Raw genomic sequence first — 23,345 nt, 5'->3', positions numbered from 1 at the left:
CCTTCTCCAATTCTCATTCCAACATCATTTTCTTTCTGGAGAAGAGAAGATCTTTCTTGTCACACTGAGTATGTATCGAAATTGAAATTGAAACATTTGAAAAAGTTTTAACCTGGCCGGGATTCGAACCCGGGTCCACCGAACAGAAGTTCAATAATATAACCACTCGCCTACCGCGTTACTTCACCATTTACCTAAACTTTTAGCTAGTTAAAATCGTTGCATGTAAGACTATACTGTAAGACTACTAATGCTCATATGAGAAGACATTCCTTACTCGAGATTTCCTTCTTTAACTCAAACGCAAGTTATATAGACTTTCGTCAATGAGGAAAATATCACGAAACGTTCTTCAAGTTGAGACTACCTCATCGTTTTTAACTGTTGCCAATTTACATTACTACTATTCTTCCTCATCATAACTTCTAATTTCCAAAGAGGAAAAGCCGGCAGCATTTACGCCGATCCCAAGAGTTTCAGTATTCCCGCGCTACCCTAGCCACCTGTTTGAAGTTGGTCATGTAAAATGTACAGAAAAATATGAGCAAGAGAACAAAACCTAACCAGCCCCTGCGGGGCTTCTAACCCGTTCCTATTATTATTATTATTATTATTATTATTATTATTATTATTATTATTATTATTATTATTATTATTATTATTATTATTATTATTATTATGGATTCGTATAGTAAAACTGCAAGCTTATTTGAATGAAAAACTGTTCTGAAAATTTAAAAAATCCTTGGGCAGGGTTCGAACCCACGCCAAAAGTTATTTTTATTAGTAGAGTGTTGCCCTAGTACGCTCGGCCACGAAGGATGACAGCAGTGGGCCTTAATTTTCTCTATATGTAGGTCATGACTCTTGATATCCTATCTGTATCAGCCAATAAGATCAGAGGATATCTGAAATTCTTGGAACCCGCGAAAATGCAAGCCGGCAGACAGGCACGTAATAGATTTCGTAATAGCGGGGATCCGTAATGAAATATTGAGGTTATCACACCAGGGGCTTGGTCATTCTAAACTATTTTACTGGTAAAATATTTTGGTTCGTGTAGCCAGGATTTTGTAATGAGAGGGCGTGACGTGAAATATTGTGGTTACCGACAAAAGGCTCGATCAATCTAAACTATTTTACTGACAACGTACCCATATTGGTTTGTTAGGACAATAAAATGAGGATATGTTAGTACGGTAAGTATTTTACTAACAAACTATGAAGTAATCTCGAGTAAAAGGATATAAAAAATTTAAAAAGATATAGTCTTCCGAGGTCTTTCGAACTCGGTTCTTCTTGTCTTTTCTTCTTTTTATTGTCTTCGTTTAATGCCGTTAAGAATAGCAACGAGATCTCTTTCGGCAGTGAAAACATCCTGTCGCGAAATGGATTAGTGTTGCCGCGAAGTTGAATATTTCTTAAACAAATGTCACTGGAACCTATGTTGCCAGTGATTAATAAAAATGGTTAATTAAAACATTTAGAGTTAGGTATGGCAGATGACTTCAGAAACCGTATCCCACGTTGTTGTATAGAGCATGAGAGGAAGGTTTTAATTTTTTTATAGAAGTAAACTAAAAGAACCCTAATTTACCTCAAGATGCTTAGTTATAATTTTATTTACACCATGTACATAGTGCGATTATTTGCACATCTACGTTATAAGTTACTAATATGATTTTTGCTAGGAAACCAACTACGATGGCTCAGATTGTCTTTTTTTTTTATCTGAGTTCTTTACTGGAGGAGGTAGTTGAACTTACAGGTAAATGTGGATACTTCTCACCCAAAGTCCGTGATTTCTTCCTTTCCACATGGCTAACTCAAAATCACTTTTGACGTCTCGGCTCCCTCCTAGCTTCAATTAATTACTGTGAACGAAATACGAAAAATTATGACATAACTGTAACACCAAACGAAAGGCCAGATCTTTAAATTTTGTTTCCAAGACTTGAAATTGTCACAGACGCATAAATAACATGGCGATTATTTAATAACGCACGCAGGCAGTGGTATACTGAGACGAAATCTATGATTTCAACGCAACGACATTTTAGCCGAGAGAACGGAGGACTTGCACCTGATACTGAATCACATAATTACGGACCCGAATCCATTATACGGTTGCAACAGTAACAAGGAACATGCTCGAGAGAACGGGGCAAGAAATTGAATGCAGGCTCGATACTGCTCGTGCTACCAATGAGGCACATGTGGAAGATAAAATTTATGAGTTTTTCTTAAATTTTCTGAAGTGTCATTGCCCTATGACTTATACATCCTTTTGTACGATTAATTGAAATTAATTAGATTTAAACGGAACGCCCTGTATATTCCTTGATCCAAACTTCCTCAAATATTTCTACTTATATATACACAGTTCCCTCAACTATATCTCACACAACTTTTATGCGGTATAGAAACCTGAAACTACAAACAAACATCTGACCATAGATATTAAACACCGTATTTATGAGAATTTCATTTCTCTTTTTCTTTTTAAAAAATATTTTTAATGCTTACATGGTTGTGAAACTTGAACCTGTTTGAAAAATGATCGATAGCTTACTTCGAGAACAGAATTCGCGATTTCCTGATTTAGTTTTGAAATTTAAAATTCCGTTCAAAATGAGGCGATGTAATGCGAGGTGTGTAAGTTAACGTAGGATCAATCAAGCATCAATCATCTGGTTTCTTCAGATTTCTGATATGCAAGTGCATTTTCAAATTTACCCCCTTGGGACGCCACTGTTTTCTGGAAGCGACTTTTTTTTATTTGGATAACGCTGTAGTCGATAATCACTTGCTGCGGATATCATTATTGTCAATTATGAAGATGATTATCCGAAATATTATCTGCTATTTATAATAGCTTCTTTTCGAGGTTGCAGTAAGGGGTAATAATCAAAATTCTGACGAACTATTTTATTTAATTCAATTAAAATTCTGTAGAACTAACGTTCTGTACAATTGTTTGACTTTGTTGGTTAACATTAAAATGCATTCTTTTCATTTAGTGTTTATTTCTTTATAGAACTATATTTTCTGTTAAATATATGTATCAGCGTTTTATCTAAGCGGTATCGCATCGCAATATGCGACACAAAATCAGAGAAATGCTATTTGCAAAGGAACAATTGTATCGCAAAATGCGATAAAACTACAATCATAATTTGTTACAGAAGTGAGTTATTTTTGTGAGTAAAACAGCATAACAATATCTTCTTCATGATGGAAACTTTGTAGTCTGATCTCTCATGTAGTTCTTGTAATTCTTCTTTCGAAAATCTGATGCTTTCGTTTACGTTCCTCTTTGGTTTCCAATATAACATACCAAACTGCAATAGACTACACACCATATTATTAGACTGGTCGCACAATCGACGTCAAAGACACCATGTGCACTTCGATATTTGCAGTATATGGAAATAAGACCTCTCAATGAGCTTTTGATATGCAAGACCTCATCTTACTCTTTGGAAATCAAGTAACTAGCGAAAATAGATAGCTCCAGCAGTAACCACCTTTTTCTGCCCTTTACTTGTCTGAAACTTATGTAAGTAACTCATATATGACATATTTACATAATTATTTCATAGTATTGGCCCAAAAATATTATTTTGCTACATCGACTTGTTCTTTATTGAAGTGGGGAAAGAAATAATGTACGGCTTACAACTCTAAAAACAAAGAAACATGAAATGAATGCAGACAATATTTAGCTACAATATGAGTTAGGAAACTAACAGTTATGTGAAATTAGATTATAGTCTTTCTTGCTACAAAAACGAAGGTTTACTTTGTAGGTTCCGTAATGACAATTTCCCGTTTCTTGACGGATTTACGGAATCGGCACTATTTAAAACAAGCCCCATAAGGATGCATTCAAAACCAGTTGCAATCTTACGCAATCTGTAGAATTGCAAATATAGTACTTTAAAAAGTATTAATGAGGTTATTTTTTGTCTATTTTGCTTTTCATATTCGTATTTGTTATATACAAGATTGTTTATTATCATTATTTGACGTTTACGTAAAACAATACTGTGTTAAATAAATAATTATTTCAATTTCAATCGCTATCGAAAATGCTACACAAAAATCATTAATTGCGATAGAAATTTAAATTTGTTTCGCAAATTGCTACGCAAAAAGCAAAATCTAAATAAAACGCTGATACATATATACCCATCCAAAAGCTGACATTTTTGAAAATCCAACACTCGCCAAATCCGTAGGTCGTTGAATTTTTAAAAGTAAATCCGTACCAGAATCGAACCTTGAACCGCAAGAACGAAGAGCACAAGTAATAAATATTCAGCTAAGACTCTTTATGATTAACATAATACAATGGAATCAACTATTGTTAAATTTTGTTTTTGATATTCGACGTTTATAATGAATATCGGTGGTGGTTCGAAATTTTCGGTAATATTTATGAGCCTAAGAATGAGAAATCGCGTACAAGAACAAGATAAATAAATTCTAGAACAGCATTACACTTCATAACATTGTAATAAACAAGTCTAGTGAAAGCAGAACTCAAATAAATAATTTTTGCTGGGTCATCGCATGATAAAGTATATTGTCGTTCTGTTGACATTCTAAAATTAATACTGGCAGCTCTCATAATTGAAATTCACAGTCACTTCTCGCTAGCGCTGAGCACACAGCTGGTTATATTCCTTAAGCAACCCGCATTCAATTATATTTCAACGACAAGAGCTTCATGGCAATAATATGTCAAACATGTGGTATTTATATTGAGAGAACGAAAAAAAAAAATGAAAGAAACTAGAACATATTGTCGAAAGTGTGAGGTTGTTAATGGACCAGTGTGCAATTTGCCACTGACCGCTGTCAGAAGACTTGTTCTGAATCGTTTAAGTGAAACATGCACAAACGACATAAGCTATTTGTTTGTAAATGCTGCCTTGGTGCTCAGATTTCTATGCGATGAATTTAATTTCTGACTAATTGTAAATTCATATTATGCAAATAATTATGCAAGTATTGCTCGAAGGAGAAACACAAACGTAGATATTATTTAAGCATATACATTGTAAGACATTACAGTATACTTAACAATCCATCAGTGGTAAATATTTTCACATAATATTAACTAAATAAGGGTTAATCAATATTGTTATTGATTGTTATTTAAACACTGACGGCGGCTTTAATAGATGCAGTTGAATGAGTATAATTCGTATGATTTGTCCAAATTAAAGCAGCCGTCAGGGCTTTAATTACAATCAATAACATTATCGAATAACTCTTGATTAGTTAACAACGACGTTATGGGCTTAACATGTTCCTATTCATATAAATGAGCGTATTATGAGGACACGTACTAAATGATAGAAACTTAATTATTTACTAATACATGTGTATAATAAGATATAATCCTAGCTACTATTTCTTGAAATTAAACTTACTTTTACAAGTAGTGTGGGTGTCACCGTTAGAAGAATACATGCAAATACAGTCTGCTAGTTAACGGCAAAGTTTTGTTTACACATACAGTACAAAGTAATCAGTTCCAGAAGAATAAAAATTTTTATTATTGACAATGAACGGCATGTTCTGAAGGATAATAAAAATTCGTTTTCTCGAACACTACGCATGAAAATATACCCTCAAACATGTTATTTTTTTTTCAGTTTGGTGTGATCTGCTCGTAGATATATGTCTCATCATAAAATTATAGTTGGGGCCCGCGGTGGCTCATTGGTAGAGCGTTCACCTCTGGTGCTTGGAGTCCTGGGTTCGATCCCAGCCAAGTGAACTTTGTGTTGGACAAACACCGTGTGCGTGGGTTTCCTCCGAGTTCTCCCGTTTCCTCTCACTTTCTTCATTCCAAAATTATATTCATTATTCATCACCGGGGGAGTATGGCAGATCCAATAGTGTTTCATATCCAAGGCGTAGAATTGTGTCACGGGTCATCCTAGCTACATGGGGCTTAGCCTTGTCCTGTAACAAGAGGACCCCTTTACGATTCAGAAGTGTTGGCTCCAGAGTTTTGAATTTTTCTTAAACACGGATCAACTGCTGACAGTACACAGCTGGATTGATGCTCTGACAAGCTGGTAGCAGTTCCCGATGCACGATGCCTCGAGCAGTGCAGCAAACACACAAGATGATCTTCTTCTTGTGCAGCGCTGGTTTCGGTTGTTTTGGAACCGGTTCATGGGATGCTAACCAATGATGACGGTGCCGTGGAGCTTCGTATATATGACCCACTTCTCATCACATTTCAACACCCTGTCCAGAAATGGCTACTTCGTCAGACGAGCTAGCAAAGAAACACAGGTGTTTTCTCGCGTTGCCTTCTGGCCCGGAGTGAAATCATGTGGGACCCATCGACCCAACTCGTAGTGCTTCTCAAATTGATGGAGGTGTTGCCAAATGGTTCCTCTACTCACACTGAATTGTAGTTCCAGTTTCTCACATGTCTGGCCACTGTCTGCCTCAATTGCTGCCTGAAGACCTTCATTTTGTACATGTGGTCTGGCATGTGGTGCATCTTCGACTGTTTCGTCACCGTCCTTAAACTTCGTAAACAACCGCTGCACTGTGCGTTTAGTCACAACGCCCTCAACAAAGGCCTGGTATATCTTCCGCTCCGCTGCAAGGGCGTGTGACCCCAGTTTGTACTCGTACAGCATTCACGCCCTTATGACGCTCTGTGGAGGTCCCATGTCCACTCTGTCCTTACGCACGTTCACAGTGTAACTGAACTGACATAATGAGGCAGTATGTTGGATATACCCACACCAACAACTGCCTTTCGCCTTATCTCCATTCGCATTCTCCTATACTAGTACAAAACGTGAGTGTCTGTCGGTGAATGTTTGGCAGCATCCGGAAGTGGGCATACTCCTAATTGCTGTTTTCTGACGGTTTTAGGTTTTACCCAAATTTGTTTGGTAACATTGCTTGACATTGTTTGGCAGCATTGCTATCGATGTTCACTTGTTCTCTGCTTGGTAATATTTATTTGCAGTGAATTTGGAGTAATCAACAATGTGTGACCAAAGTCCGTATAGTATTGAACATAGATTGTTTGTTGTGGTTTGGCTTCACGAAAGGCGTTACACAGGTGACATCATGGAAAGTGTTAAAGCAAAATTTACACACCACTTTGGCATTAATCCACCAAGAAAAGCAACATGGGTGGGAAAAACGTGCATTTGCTACGGGCAGTATGAAAGACCTTCCTCGAGGCGGTCGAGCGATAAAACAGAGGGAAACGTGCCGTGAAGCGGAAGCATCAGTGTAGCAGTCGACCTTCAAAATCAACAAGTAATTAAAAGGCCTTCGGAGCTTGGTATTCCTCGGACCACCATGATGAGGCACATGAAAGAAGATCTAAAATTGAAGGTTTACCGTCAGTGCATGTGAATGAACTGAGTGACGCCGACATGGATGCGCGGAAAGAGACATGCAGAACTCTCCTTAAGGCGTTCCCTTTCAAAGATCCCGTGGTGCAATTCTCTTGACAGACGAGTGTGTACCGGAGTTTGTATTCTCGGAACGTTGTAATGTGGTGTAAGGAAAATCCCTAATTTTACAAAGAGATGAAGAGAAACCCACCACACGTGTGGGCTGGAAGGAGTGCAATACACATTTTTGGGCCTTATTTCTTCGGGACAATGTTAATGGACATTCTTACGTGGAGATGCTTAATGAGTGGTTAGTGCCTCAACTGGAAGAAAATGGTATCAAAGACACTGTTGTGATACAACAGGATGGAGCACCAGCACACTTCGCGATTCACGTGCGCAATTACCTGAATTAGACTTTTCCTGGCCGCTGAATTGGAAGACGTTGTGCATCATCACTAGCTCCCTTTGCCTGGCCTCCAAGAAGTCCCGATCTGATGACACCAGACAATGCTCTCTGTTGTTTCATAAGAAACACTCGATATCACACAGCGCAGGAATTACGAGCAGCTGTGAACACGCCTTCGCCCTCGTGACTCCGGAGTATCTCCGCAAAACATCTGCGAGAACTTGGCGCAGAATTCAGCTGTTACGACATGGATGGTGATAATACCCGATGTTTGTGACTCTTAAGACTTCAAGGTAACTGTGTATAGACATTCTACCATAACTAACAATATACTGTTGAAACTAAAGGGGGGAGTACGCCCAATTCCGGACCACCCTGTATTGTCATATATACACTATGTCTTTTATGTCATCCATAGACATTCAGAAAACAGCGTATAACCTTTGAAAATTTTTAGGACTACAACACTGGTTACAGATATTAGAAGAGCTCCACATAACTGGTCACAGAAAAGGGTTACATTGAAAAAAAACTTACCTTGTTGAAATTATTCACTCCATGAATCCATATACTACATACACTAACGACGTCAGGCAGAAATCCAACTTAAGACCCGCATCACTAACTTCAAAGGATATCAAGGTGCTCTTTTCACTTGTTTTTGGGGGCCACGGTGGTAGAGTGCTTACCTCTGGTGTATGAGATCCTGATTCGATCCACGGCCAAGTAAATTTGTGGTGGACCACATCGTATCCGCGGGTTTTTTCGAGGTATTCCCGTTTTCTCCCACATTCTCATTCCACCAAGGCTTATATTATCATCATCATCATCATCATTCGCTTATTTTAATTATCCGTCTCCTTTAACCTAAAGGACATAATCATGGGATTGAGTGCTTTTTTTTTTTTTTTTTTTTTTTTAAACAGAAGGCAGAGGTGGCGCCCTGACAATATTGCTGTAACTTCAGGTCATCCACTCTTACACCACAACAAAGATTCACAAAATACGGGAATTATTATGTGTATTATTCTAGGAAAAAATGTAAATATTTAAAATGAATTTATTCTTTTTATTTTCATTTTATTTTTTGTTTTTATTTTATTTATTTATTTTATTTTATTTTATTTTATTTTATTTTATTTTATTTTATTTTATTTTATTTTATTTATTTATTTATTTATTTTGCGGAGGGTGCCATAAAGGGGAAGGCGCGCCAGATAACTGCTCCGTCACCCGGCGGGCCAGTGCACTCCTGATAGTGATTACTAGGTATACTGGCTACCAGTAAACTATAGCTTCTTAAGTGAAAGTGCTAATTATTTTAACATAAAAGCTGGATTGGGGCTAGAAAAAGTAAAGTCTTAACAAACATCTGTTGCTGCACAATAATTCTCGCCATAAAATACATTAGTACGTGTCTGTTATGCATTTTTCCACCTACGAGAACGCGCGTTTTTCAGACATATTTTCAATTGCTCTATAACATACAGTAAGAAATTCATTGCATAGCAACCTATAAGGCAGAGAAACAAAACAGGTAAAGAAAAAAATGAAAGTGAGGCAGTTTCGTTACGAGATTAACTAAGAAACAACCTTGATAATTATAGGAGTTGCGCGCCGCCTGTTCACCGATAACCTCACTGTTTAAAAGCTTCAAATCATAGGTTCTATTCCTGGGTGGAATTGGGCTGTCAGTTAATTCCTTCTGAGGTTAGAGAACAAGGCAATATTGCACACCTCCCAGCTATATTTGGCAGCATCTAGTTGGGAATTGCAATGATGCCAGTCCAATTACAAGACATGCAACATTCAAGCCAGGAAAAAGAAATAATAAAAGTATGAAGGAAGATTGATGTACAGTACCTGTCAGGAAACATTGGTTTATTACACGCAAACTTTCTTACGAATAATATCTTGATTCGTAACAAAAAATAGTATAAATATTAAGGCTTATGTTAGTAACAGATTAAAATGGTTTTCTTTACGACTCAATACTAATACATTAATCTGGGTAAATTTAATGAATATGAAATGGAGTTATGTAGCAATGGGATATATGTAGTTATTTAATACTAGCAGAATACCCGTTCTTTGCACGGAGAGAATACGTTTCATTTTGCGTATAAAGTTGAGTTGATTTTAGTTTAGCGTCCCCTTCAGCAGCGAGGCTATATGAGACGTTCACCTACTGATTAACGTGGAATCCGAACCATATGAGCTTCCGCAGGAAATCGAACCCGGGTCTCCCACGCCAAAGGCGCGTACGCTAACCGCTTAGCCACGAGGGAGCTCTACGTATAAAGCACTAATGGGGTTTAGTTTGGATGTAAGTGGCATCAGAAGTGTCACTGTTCGTCTCAGCGACCCCGAAAACTATGGATTCGACACCAATATTGGTCACTTTCGATCATTTTTATATATATCTCCTTCCCCCTCCTCTACGTTGCACCGTCAAAGTGAAATGATAAAAAACACTCCAGTCCCGAACCTCATCTATGTTGAAAATTTGATCGTGATTGGTCTCATGGTTCAAGAGTTATTAAGTCATAAACACAATTACTTTCATTTTTATATATTGAGATAAGTGCTTTGTAATATGAGATTTAAATAAATATGCATAGCTCAATGACTACAGTAAAATCCATTTATTTGAAGATTTCTTTATATTGGACACCCCACCATCTTGTATATTTCTCCCAGTAGTTGAAAGCAAACTAATGTGAACGCATCCAGCTAAATGTGCTTTTCTGTGCACGGTATTGAGTTCGATTCCGCTGAGAGAACAGTATGTTGGTTGGGTAGGAAGAAGCCACTAGGAGGCAGAAACGTCCATTTTGCATCGGGTTCTCGCTTACTGATGTCCATGGGACTTGTGCTCTCTTTGAGCTCATTATCATCAATGTGACTGGAGCCCTTTAAGCTCGTCGGGGCTCGAGCTTACTCAAGCTCACTACTGACAATGGGTCTCGAGCTCTCTTGAGCTCGGTTTAACTACTTTCAATAAGGATGGGGCTCACGTTCTCTTGGCTCACTGTTCCCACTTCTAATCTCAATAGAACACTGCTAGTGCTCACTCGGGCTCAGTCGAGCTTGCATTTAACTATTGAGTCCGAGCTCGCGGATGGTGAATATAGACGTCTAAACTAGAAGGTAGTGAACTGTGAACAATAAAGTCAGAAATTATGGCGTTCTTGGAGCCAAGTGTTGACTTCATCACTCATTTAACATGAGTTTGCAAGAACAAATCAGATCTGTTCCTGGGTTGAAAACGCCAGTGTATAATAATATAATACCCCCAAGTCGCTAAAGCTCTCGCCTTCGGTGCGAGCGATCCAGGCTTCGATTCCCGGTGGGGGCACTCGGTCGAGACAGTGTAAAACGCTTTTCAGGCCAGTCACCCTGAATGACCCAGCCAGGCCACCCAGATTTTCCTGGTTTTCCTCATTAACACCAGGCAAATGCCGGGATGTTACCTAACTTATAAGTCCCAGGTCGCTTCCTTCCTTCCCTTTCCCCGGATAGTGTGCTCACCGAGGGACGTCATCCCTCAAAACGTGCAGGGCTAAATGGCCTTAGATGACGAAAGTCCAGAAATCTAAATCCTAAATCCCCTACATAATAATATGAGCACAGTCGTGGCGTGGGCAAAGGGAGGTTTCGGGATTAATTCTCTCCGGTTTTGAGCACGATATTATGCAAAAATAAACATTTACTATAATATATATATATATATATATATATATATATATATATATATATATATATATATATACACTCTGGCTCGCACCAAGATATTTTTCTTGGGACGGGTCTAAGGTTTGGGGGAGTCCAATCATAATACACACTGGGCTTTACGCAGAGTCGTTTTGACGTATGATTAGCGTCATACTAAAAGCCTGACTACTGCAGGAATCAAATGTTAGTAGAGCTCTTTAGTATGGCACTAATCACGCATTAGAACGACTCTGCATAAGGCCTACTATGTTCATAGTGTATCGAACGGGCGTTATTCTACAGCAAAAATAAATAAATAAATAAATAAATAAAAAATAAAAATAAAAAATAAAATAAAATAAATAATTTTTAAGTAATGATACCTTTATTCTCACGAAAAATAGTGAAATCAGATTTTTTTAAATCAGAAAAGAAATGGTACAGATGATGAATAAGGTCAACTTTTTTAGTTTAGAAATATAGAAGTATTTCTCTGCTAAACAAATATAATTTTATTAAGAAAATGTACAAAAGAATGTCGAGTTTCAAAGTTTTAGGGAATCCGAACTCGATGGACCCGTGGGTGCACCCCTGTAAACATCTGAAGTTATATGAACTTGGAAGCTTGAATTCTCCCTCCTTGACGAACTGTTGCGTACCGGTACGCTACTGAGCGCTGGGCTAATTTTGACTACTTTTGGCAACACTTGTGGAACATTCCAATGTCAAAACATTCAACATAACCATCTTTTTCATTAAAAAGAAAAATAAAATAAAAGAATGCGGCCACTTCAATGGGAGATAAGCAATAGGCATCTGAAAAATTCTATTCCAGCAGCCGACGCCTGACATTTTGACTGACACAGACGCCTCAAGCGTACAAAGGTAGCTATTAGAAATGCGGAGCTTGTAGTCCATGCGAAGAAGCCTCGAGTGTCCAGGGACGTCTTGAAATTACCAACCTTCAAAGTGATTTACCTACATGGGAGACAAATATTTGCTTCCCTTGCTCTGCACAACTTTAATATTGTATTGTAAACGCAGCTCCACATACATGGCATACGCGTACATGCGCATGTAACAAGTGTGCAAAAAAGTTGACAGTGTAATCTGCTTACTGTTATTGGCCTCTCACAATTAATTTTCGTTACATTTACTTTGTGCTAACAGAAGCGCTAGCTTGTGATATTATGTTGTCAAATATAGTAACGACTTTTCTTATTTTTCACTCTTAATACAAGATTCCATTGCAATTCTTATGGACGCCATTTTTTCTCTTTGTTGTAAATTGGAGATTGTATAATTAATATGTGACGCAGCAAGAATGTTTTATCTTCCATTCGGATTGTTAGAATTTTAATTCGGTGAGAGCACAAAATTTTACATGTTATACTGTGTGTCAAGAGGAAATCGGGGAGCAATTTTTTTAAGTTAGTAAGTTCAGTTGAGAAGACCAGATCTGTTTAACGATACGAGGACCGTTACATTAACTTTGCTTTTCATTTGTTGGTCTTTAATTTAAGCACTCTGATGTTTATTAATGTTCTACACTGTGAAAAAAAGGTAAATTTACAAACAAACGGTGGCAATCTGTTTTTCACTCCACTATGTAAATCAATTTACACCTATAAAGTAAAATTACTAATATGAAATGGTGTAAAATTACACTTTTGTCAACAAAAATATCATACTTTCTTATAAATTTACTGTAAATTTGTAAAAGAACCCAACTAATTCTGTAATTTAATCTAAGGAAATATATATCAAGTTACTAAAGAAGGGTAAATGATTTTACATTGATGTTTGGCAATTTAATTACTATTTCTTTTTTTCATTATAGCCATTCGCTTGAATGTGAGAAAAGGCAAATTATCTCGTTGCTCACGCTCCCATTAAGCATCCAATCACTCACTCATTCCAAGGCGAAAGTGAAGTCAGTAAGTTCGAAAAATAGCCTTACCAAGCATTATCCTTACCAATACAGCGTGTTTACAAATGAATGGTGCAGTTTTGAAAAATTAATAATAAATCTATTTATCACCTTACATGGGCAAATACCTTATAGCACAAACATCGGAAATTATCCAACTTTTTGATGCAATAGTCACAATCCTTCAATATGTGCACCTTTGGTCACACGACACACATCTACACGGTAGTTAAATTCTTTCCATATTTGGTGTAGAACGTCCGCCGTGATGGTTTGCAATGTATGAGTTATCCAATATCAAACTTCCTCAAGGGACATGGGCTTGGCGGTACATCAACTCTGTCTGTAAAAACCCCCAAAGAAAGAAATCACATAGTGTTAAATCCTGCCAAACGGATGGCCAAGAGAGAAGATGGTTGTCTTCTGTTGCAATATATCAAAATCAGCGGTGGTTACGTACAGGATTAAGAAGCTCTCGTACATTTCTGTGAAAATGGGGCGGAGCACCACGCAGTTGCAAAATGTAATCATCATAATTTTTGTTCAGGTGGGGTGACAAACAGGATTTCCGCATGTTTAGAGATAAATCACCGGTCACAGTTTCTTGTTCGAAGAAAAATGGGTAGTGCACCTTCTCATGGGACAACGCACAAAAAACATTCAATTTTGGAGAGTCACGCTGATACTCTATCTGTGTATGTGGTTTCTCGCTTAACCAAATACGGACATTGTATTTGTTCACCTTACCACTTACATGGAAAGTGGCTTCATACTAGAAGATGAGTCTTTCTACAAAATCATCTTCCTCCATTTTCAACTGCATCTCTTCACAAAAGTCACGTATTTTCACTTTGTCTGCTGGTGTAAGGGATTCACATTTTGTACAATTTAAAACATAGCCGCTTACGCAACACCTTCCACACCGTATTCTTTTGCACGTATAATTTCCTGCTTGTTTTACTAAGTGGCTTGCGAGGACTTCTCTGTACTCGTAACGCCTCACGCACTTTTTCATCATTTGCATCAGACATAGAACAACCAAACTCTTGCCTTTAAACAAGCATCTAAACGGCGTGACAAACATCTTGGCATTTGAAGGCTTTGAAGGCGGTGCTCCAAGTTCCCTTTAAATGCTGCTAGCAAATGAGAGGCCAGCGGTATTGCCACGTTTATTTTGCACACATCCACATCTATCCCCTGTCACCTGATCGCGCTATAGTTTGTCTGCTTAGCCATAGCCACACCCCTTTACCCCTTGGCAACGTCGCGCCAGAGCTTGCGTTTTATTCGTTTAGCTGAAATGCCAAGATGTTTGTCACAGGCCTTAGTTTCCACGAACTGTCGGTACCACGTATTTATGTTATTCTTGTGTGGTGTGTCTTTCCTAAACCGTGCACGAAAATCACGCTGCACTGTAACCAAAGATCTGGACACCTCAAAACGGAACACAGAGAAAGACTTCCTGTTGCGGTGCCATCTTGGAAATTAACGCTGCGACCCCGTAGTAAGAATGATTAACTAACCAGCATGACAAATAAACATCAGGTAGTGCATGAGAAACATGAGAAACTTGGACAGTTGCCACTGCTTCCGCTGTAGGTTTCACCCGTGTAAAGCAATAAATATATTTAGTATTGACTTTTAAAACCTCGCCACTCATTTATAAACAAGTTATATATAAAAGAATGTGTACAACTCTGTCACCAAGTTTTCACGTAGAAGGAAGTCACCCAGAGTCACCAACTTTTGTACACAGATTTTCATCACATTTTATCATGTAAGAAGCTTTTTTTTATTATTTTGGCTCGAGGGAGATTGTGGTAAGTCACAACTTTTGGAAGTTCAAAAAAGTAGAGAGGATCTCAGAAGCTCAGTTAGGCAACCCAAACTGCTTTGCTGAATTTCAGATTGCCACGCACTGTTGAGCCCACGCAAGAGAACGAGCACTTCTGCTAGTACTTGAATAAAATAAAAGCCACATGAATAATTTAATATAAGAACTTGTGTGGGGTACTGTGTACAGTCAAAGATTAATTGATGGAACAAATCAAATTTATGAAATTTCTTTTGAGTACTATGAGTATTTTTTTGAAAATAAGACCTAACCAGAAAATAAGCTCTAGCATAACTTTGCACATTGCCTTACTCCAAGTGTAAGCCTTACCCCAAACCTCTCAATAAAACTTATTTTGCGCGTTTCTTGCAACAATCAGATACCACGTTAGCAATGGTAACACTCCGAGGTAAAAGGCACAGTGTCTTCTGAAAATGAACCCTAATCCGTCCTTTGGGAAAACAAATTAATATAAGACCCGGTGTGGATTCTTGTAATTATTTCTGACATCGAGTGATCAATACGGAAAAGATTATCGAAAAATGGCAATTGAATTGAGTTGATTTTGAGTTTAACGTCCCGTTCAGCAGCGAGGTTATATGAGACGTGGACCTACTGATTAACATGGAATCCGAACCACATGAGCTCCCGCCGGGAATCGAACCCAGACCTCCCACGCTAAAGGCGCGTACGCTAACCACTTAGCCATGGAGGAGCTCAAGTGGCAATTGAGATCTAGACAGTATGTCGGTGATATTTTTGTTACTAACTTTTTAAATTGAACTATATAATCATGAGTTCCCCATCAAAAAAAGTTTTCTTTTAAAGAAATCGTATTAACTCTGGACAAGTCAAACAAGTGAATATATAATGAATGAAATTGTTTTCGCGTGACAGCTCGGAACAAACACCTAAGCTATGCCGACTAAGTGGTTCAAAAAATGAATCACTGCGAAAGAACCAACAGAACGTCTGTCAGAGTGATGCAAAACGTGCACTACCATGCAGAATCATCCTATAACATTGTGGTGCAAAAAATGCTTCACTACGCTGCAAAGAGTTTAGAGGTAATATCTCACCACATGATAACACTCACGGTATATAACCCTTATTATAATAGCAACATGCCTTTATCTGTCCGTTACGCTGTTTATAGTTCATAGCCAGGCTATTAGTGGTCGCTAGCTGCACTGTCTTCTACCTGGTGCTAAGAGATGTCGCTGGCGTTCTGAAGGAGCGACGGCTTGGGAAAACAACTAATTATCATCAAAAGTATTTTTCTTTGAGATCAACAAAAGTCTGAAATTTTTTAGGTTCATAACAATTTGAAAATCTTTAAGCGACTAGAGTAGTTATTGAATAACTAGCAGCGTTCACCCCGCTTCGCTGCGGTCACCCCGGAACGCAATAAACTTTGTTACTTAGATAATTTTTACTTTTTCGCTTTCAAGTGATATGATAAAAACCATAGAAGATTGCAGTAAATCTTAACATTATATCGCCTGTCATTTATGTTAACCCGCCCCGCTTCGCTGCGGTCATCCCGGTGCTGGCATATTGTAAAAGTGTCTGTAAAAATAAGCAAATCAATTAAAAAATTTTAAACAGAAGATTCAAGCTATTTTCCGCTGTATATCGCCTGTCATTTATGTTAAGCCGCCGAGTGACACGGTCATGCGGGTTGCATATAAATACGTTTATTTTTACCTATGATGAACTAATAACAAAGGATTTGTACGTTATGGACACTTGAATGGTCAATTATCTCAAGACACTGGTAATTAAAAATTAAAGTGATATGATAAAAACCATCTAGGGTCCAAATCCTAATAACCCCCCAAAAATGAAAGAAATTGGTTCAGCCGTATTAGCGTGATGAGCGGACAAAATTTTGTACGTTCTCTTTTATATATATAGATAATTATTATCATCACGAAAACTTTGCCATAACTAGAAGATCATTTGGCACAAATTTAGAGGTTTCCATGCGTTACGATCCTCAGTGAATTTCATACTTTGGCTGTAAGACTTTCATGTTTTCAAACCGTCGAACTGTGCAATCGTCTTTTCTTCTTTTTCCAGATATTGACATTTTTACTTTTTACTATATTTGCTACCACAACTGCTACTAAAAACATTTTCATCTCAAGTGATATCTTAACCAATTGCTTTCTTCTTGTTAATTATATTCAATGGTTTTTCTCTCCCTTTAATTTTCACTAACCCTACCTCATTTGTTTCTCATCCCATCCAACTAATTTATCCAATGTTTTATACAGGGTGGCACATATGTCACGCATGGGTTTTAATGCCTCATGTTTTGTTTGGTAAGTTATTAATGGAAGATTTTCTTTTTCAGGATTGTAAAAGAATCCTGGGAGATTCACCATGGGGAGATTGAGTCCTGAACAACGCACGAAACTGATTGAACTGTATTTTGAAAATCAAAGATCAATCATACTCACCCAGAGAGCATACCGTCGGCACTTCAAGGTGCGCCTGACTTAACTGCTCCAGATTTTTTCCCTTGATGATATCTCAAAGAACGTGTATATGTCAAGAAACCAACAACCATCGAGCAACTCAAAAACAACATAAGGGCAGAGATCCGTGCGTTACAGCCAGCAACTCTTCGTAAAGTTGTGGCAATGTACTGAAAACAGCCAACCTTTGTGACGCTGCAAACGGTGGACATTTGAAGGACATAATTTTTCACACATAGTGTTTTCAAATCTCCCAAACATGTACTTCTTTCCTGTGACAAGAATAATTACTTGTATTTACAAAATGTTTCTTCCATGCTTCTCGATTTTCAGCTTTATCTTTTAATTCCTAATACTTTAAAAAAAAAAAAATTCAATTCATCCAGTACTTGTGTTCTTCTTCTTCCTATTCCTCGCTTTTCTTCCATCTTTTCTTCTATGGTAGTATGAAGAAGGCAATTTCTTCCCAAGATATGTCCAATCCAATTGGCTTTTCTACGAAGGATGGTGGCTAGAAGCGTCCTTTTCCTCCGTTTTAAAGCGTCTTCGTTTGTTACTCTTTCTGTTTATTTTATCTTCTCCATCTTCCTCCAACACCATATTTCGAAGCTCTCTGAATATTTCTTCTCCGTAATGTCCAAGTCTGTGAGCCATAAAGCCCAATGCTCCAAATATAGCACTTGACCAATTTCTTCCTTAGTCCAATATTAAGACTGCTAGTTAAGAGTGACCTTTTCTTGTTGCATGTTTCTTTGGCTATGGCAATTCTCGAGCTGATCTCTTTGGTGCAGTACGCGTCTTTCGTCAAAATACTCCCCAGTTATTTGAAATGATCGACCTCTTCAAGTACTCTTTGTTCTACTTTGACCCATAAGGACGAATTTCCACTTGATATTCTCATGACTTTCAATTTTTGATTTCCATTCCATATAGCTCTCCAGTGTCAGACACTTCATAGCCAGGTCAATAGTGGTTGCTAGCTGCACTGTCTCCTACCTGACGCAAAGAGATGTCGCTAGCGTTCAGAAAATTTCAAAACGAGTCGAAGGCTTGGGAAACAACTAATTATCATCAGAGGAATTTTTCTTTGAAATCAACAAACCTTTGATTTTTTTTAGATACATAGTGATTTTAAAGTATTTAAGCGATTAGAGTTGTTATTGTATTATCATTACGAACACTTTGCCATAACTAGAAGATCACTTGCCACCACGAATTTAGAGCTTTCCCTTCTTTACTGTCCTTAGTCAATTTCTTTCGTTTAGGCCGTTCTTGAGACTATCACGTATTCAAAAAAGCCTAACTGTGCAATCGTCTTTTTTTTTTTTTTAATCAGCTATTGTCATGTTTACCTTTTACTATATTTGTGATCACAACTGCTATTAAAAATATTTTAATCTGAAGTGATATCTGAACCAATTACTTCCTTCTTGTTAGCTATCTTCAATGTATTTTTCTCTAACTTTCGCTAACCTTAGTTCATTTATTTCTCGTTCCATCCAACTAATTTATCCAACACGCTTCATATTTACATTTCGAACGAATTCAGCCATTCTTCCGTAATATATCCTTCTATGTACTGGTATTACAGGAGACATTTGATGATTCCTTTTACTTAATAACCCAGAAATGTGTGTTTCTTCCCGAAAGTTGTTATAAGTTTTTTCCCCTTGTATTCCCTATCCCTCCAATAATTTACAGTTCACATTTCACATTTTCATAATGTTATTTAACTAACTGAAACTAGTTAGCCTTTTTTTCCTGTCCAACTTCTATCGTTGAATCTCTGTTCTAATCAGCATTGATTTTCGGCTCCATTTTTCATCCCATATCCTTTACCCCTAACTAACTAAACCTAACTCAATGGCCTATGGAACCCGGAGTTCAATGCCACATTCACAAAAACTCTTCACTGACTTCAATCCTTAGCCAACCGGATCCAGTTTTTACTTTGTAATCCTATTTCTGCAAGAGCCTTCTTAGTATTGTCCTGGGATTCCAATTAAAACTTTGAAAGCGTTCCTATTTTCTTCCATTCTGGCTAGCCTGCCCACCTGAGCTTCCTAGATTTGATTACCCTAACAATGTTCGGTAAACGTTATAAATTATATAGTTTTTTGTTCTGAAATTTCCGCCATTTTCCACTCACGTTCCTCTTGGGTCCGAATATGCGTCTCAGGATCTTATTCTCAAATACTTTTAGTCTATGTTCTTCCCTCAGAGTAAGAGACCATGTTTCGCAACCGTACAGAACAACAGTCATGAATACTTTTTTTAAAAAAATATATATTTTAAGCTTCAAATTCCTCGATACGATTTACGATGACAAAAGGTTTTGAACTGAATAATAACACAAATTCCCTGCTTTTAGTCGACATTTAATTTCTTCGCGAATATGGTTTTGGTCTGTTAGTGTTGATCCTAAATATTTGAAAGTATCCAGTTTATCGAAAGTATTATTTGATATTTTAACGCATCCATAATATGCAGTATTTTTTTATCCTTGTGTTTCAAATACTCTAAAAACTCGTTTTGGTTCTAATGTTAAAACCTTATCAGCTGAAATATCCAAATCATAACTAAAATCCTGGAGAAATAACAGAATAAATAAAATGACATGTGAACTCGATTCGCCTAAATTTACTTACTTATTCAATTAAAAATAAAAAATAATAAAATAGTCTCTGCTTCTATAGGTGATGAAAAATACGAGTAGAGGCACAACAACGTATGATTAACACCTGTCTTCCTTGCTTAGTTTTTCAAGACTTTTATCTGCCTGTATTTTAAATTCGCATGCGAGCTCCTGCCGGATTATTTGCTGATATGAATAAGTACTTGTTAGTATGGGCTACACATAGTTTCCTGACCAGATCACTCCAATTTGATACCATCTCCTTGGTTTGTCAGTAACTCAAGATTGACAGCCTCGTTTATTCTGTCAATTAACTCGGAAGTCTTTGCTTCTTTTCGCTTGTTATTCTTCACGTGTGGTTTTCTCGTGGTTCCTAGTCGTCAGTGTTTCTCTCTCTGTGTGTGTGTATCACTATACCACTTTGTTTGCTTTTCCCTCCGCATGCTGAGGTTAAGTAAATCTGCACGCAAAAGGATTATCTTTGAGGCACACAACAGACAGGTCGTGACCAACACTTTTACCTCATGTGGCCTCGAGTGATTTCACCAAGTTGAACAATAAAAAGAAAAATAACACTGCTGCCGAAAAAAAAAATAATAATAAGAGAAATGTTCTATGTTTTTGTTCCGATTAAAATAAGATGTTATTTCATCAGTACTATTCAGACGTTTTGTTTCCTATAGCGCTGCTTTCTAAGTTGCAATACACGTGAATTACAGGCATATATACACTGTATTTCTCTAAAACAGTGAATCATGAAAAAAAAAAAAAAAAAAGCAGCATTTCTGAAACTACGATTCGTGAACCACAAGTGATATAGTTGAGAATCACAAAGGAGTATATTAGATACAAATAATATGTTAGATACAAATAATAGATTTTGCAATGTAATAATTTAAATATTATATAAATAGATGTAACTTATATAGATGTATACACCAGTGGTGAAAGTGGACAGACACATTGAATAGTATGACCTTTAGGCGTGTCTTACGGCATTTATGGATTATGATAGATGTAAACCTGGTTAAATCTAGAATTTGATTATTTTTCACCATCACATAATAAGATTGAAGTCTAAATGGAAAATAAGACGATCGAAGTAGTTATTTGCCACCTTTCAATTGATACCAGCATTGAAGACATCACAACAGTACTCAAGGAGAAGGGTTTTCCAATATTCTCCGTTTCACAAATGCGAACCCAGAATCGCGAAGGCGGGAAAGTCCCCATCTCACTATTCTTGATTACATTGAAGAATACGCTACAAGCCACCAAAATCTTCAAAGAAGACTTATTGCTACACATGAAAGTTCGCACAGACCACTACAAAAGAAACAATGCTTCAAATGCCAAAGATTTGGGCATTCGCAAGCAAATTGCCAAGCTCTGCCTCGGTGCGTTAAGTGCACCGGCTCTCATTCGACGTATCAATGTGAAAGAAGCCCAGAGACATACCAACGAAATGTGTCAACTGCAAAGGCGCTCGTCCTGCAATTATTCCGGATGTCCGCGAATACAACTATGGATAATAATCACTCTACGCTCTACAAGAAAAAAAGGAAAGCAACACCAGCAAGAACGATCTTACGTTAAGCACCTCTTCAAGACACCGCTGCCACATCCGTTTCCAAATCCTGAGCCTACAATATCACGCACTATCGCAGCTTCAACACCGAAGACATTTCTTGATGATAATTCATCCTCTGAAGACATCATCCAAAATGTATTAAAGAACTTCTTCAACTTCTGAAGGATTTAAACGTGACCAACATAGTTCACACGCTACGCACCTACATGACAAAGATGAAAGCCGATCCAGATCTGTTCAACAAATTCACCATCCTAACGGATTTCTTCTCTGAACTAAGAATCAAGAAGCCTTTTCAGCACTTTAGCGCTCTGAACTATTATCGTAGAGTCAAGAAGCCTTTAAGCGCTTCATTGCTTACTGTAGAAAGCACACTGTTAAAAATACTTTCTTAAATCTGAGAAACCAATTCTTATCTGTGCACCGAGAATATCTTTTCTTAGAAACAAGAGTTTAAAACTCTCATTAGTGAGAAATGAAGAAAAATAGACGAGATTGTATAGATCGAAACGAGAAAATATACTTTTACTTTCCTTACGAATAAGAATAGCCAAATCGCATTTCTAAGAAGTATTGTCTCGGTGCACAGATAAGAAACGATTTCTCAAATTTAAGAAATTATTTTTATCAGTGCACTTTTTTTTGTGCTGTTCTGTATTTTTGTATTTTGCAATTTTGTGTTGTAAAAAAACAAAAATCGATTAGTGAATGAATCATGTAACACATCTTTCAATGCAAACTACAAATAAATAAATATCGCCCAAGAGAAGGCGTTACCTTCTGCGGCCCGCCCATCTTGAGATGGGAATGAAATTGCATGTTAAAAAATGGAAAATAAAGCCTGAAAAATGTATTTTGTTTTTATTAAAGATTATCAAAACAATGCACTAAAGAGCTTACCTTTAAATCAGCAGTTCATATGGGCATTTCTGGTCAATATTGCAGGCAACCATTACGAAGCCAAAGTTTTTTTTTTTTTTTTTTTAAATATGTTGGGTCAATTTGTGTTAATTTTCCAACGTTTCTCGTTAAATCGTGACCAGTAGATTCTAATTGAAGACAGTTTAAGATTAGTTTTCATTTTTGGGTGTGGTCCTTCAAGATTCCCTTGTTTCTGCACGATTTCCATCCTAAAATCAGAAAGGAAAAGGTTAACATAAAATTAATGTATAATTTGCAGCAGTAACTTACCTGTTTGTGGCTACTATTTTCTCATTCAAGTTCTCGTAAATAAAAACGCTCTGTTTAAGTAACTGTTAACCAGAGTATAAATATAAGTTACATTCTCTTGTTCTTTGGAAGGTATTTAATTTAGCAAAACTGGAATTGTAACTAGTTTCAGTCTTAGAGAGAGTAAC

General features: G+C 37.2%; 1 long non-coding RNA gene across 1 annotated transcript in view; it reads right to left on the bottom strand.

Annotated features, from left to right (window-relative positions):
• LOC145686574 (uncharacterized) overlaps nt 1–23,113 on the bottom strand; it is a 58,630-nt gene extending 35,517 nt beyond the window's left edge. The window contains exon 1 of the long non-coding RNA XR_014131622.1: nt 22,888–23,113. This is a non-coding gene — a long non-coding RNA (uncharacterized LOC145686574). The remainder of the gene's footprint in view (nt 1–22,887) is intronic.
• Nucleotides 23,114–23,345: the final 232 nt, after the last annotated feature.

Source organism: Thermobia domestica, chromosome 5 (genome assembly GCF_964235325.1).
Source record: "Thermobia domestica chromosome 5, izTheDome1.hap1.1, whole genome shotgun sequence".
NCBI classification, from domain to species: Eukaryota; Metazoa; Arthropoda; class Insecta; order Zygentoma; family Lepismatidae; genus Thermobia; species Thermobia domestica.
This window is presented reverse-complemented; position numbering and strand designations above follow the sequence as displayed.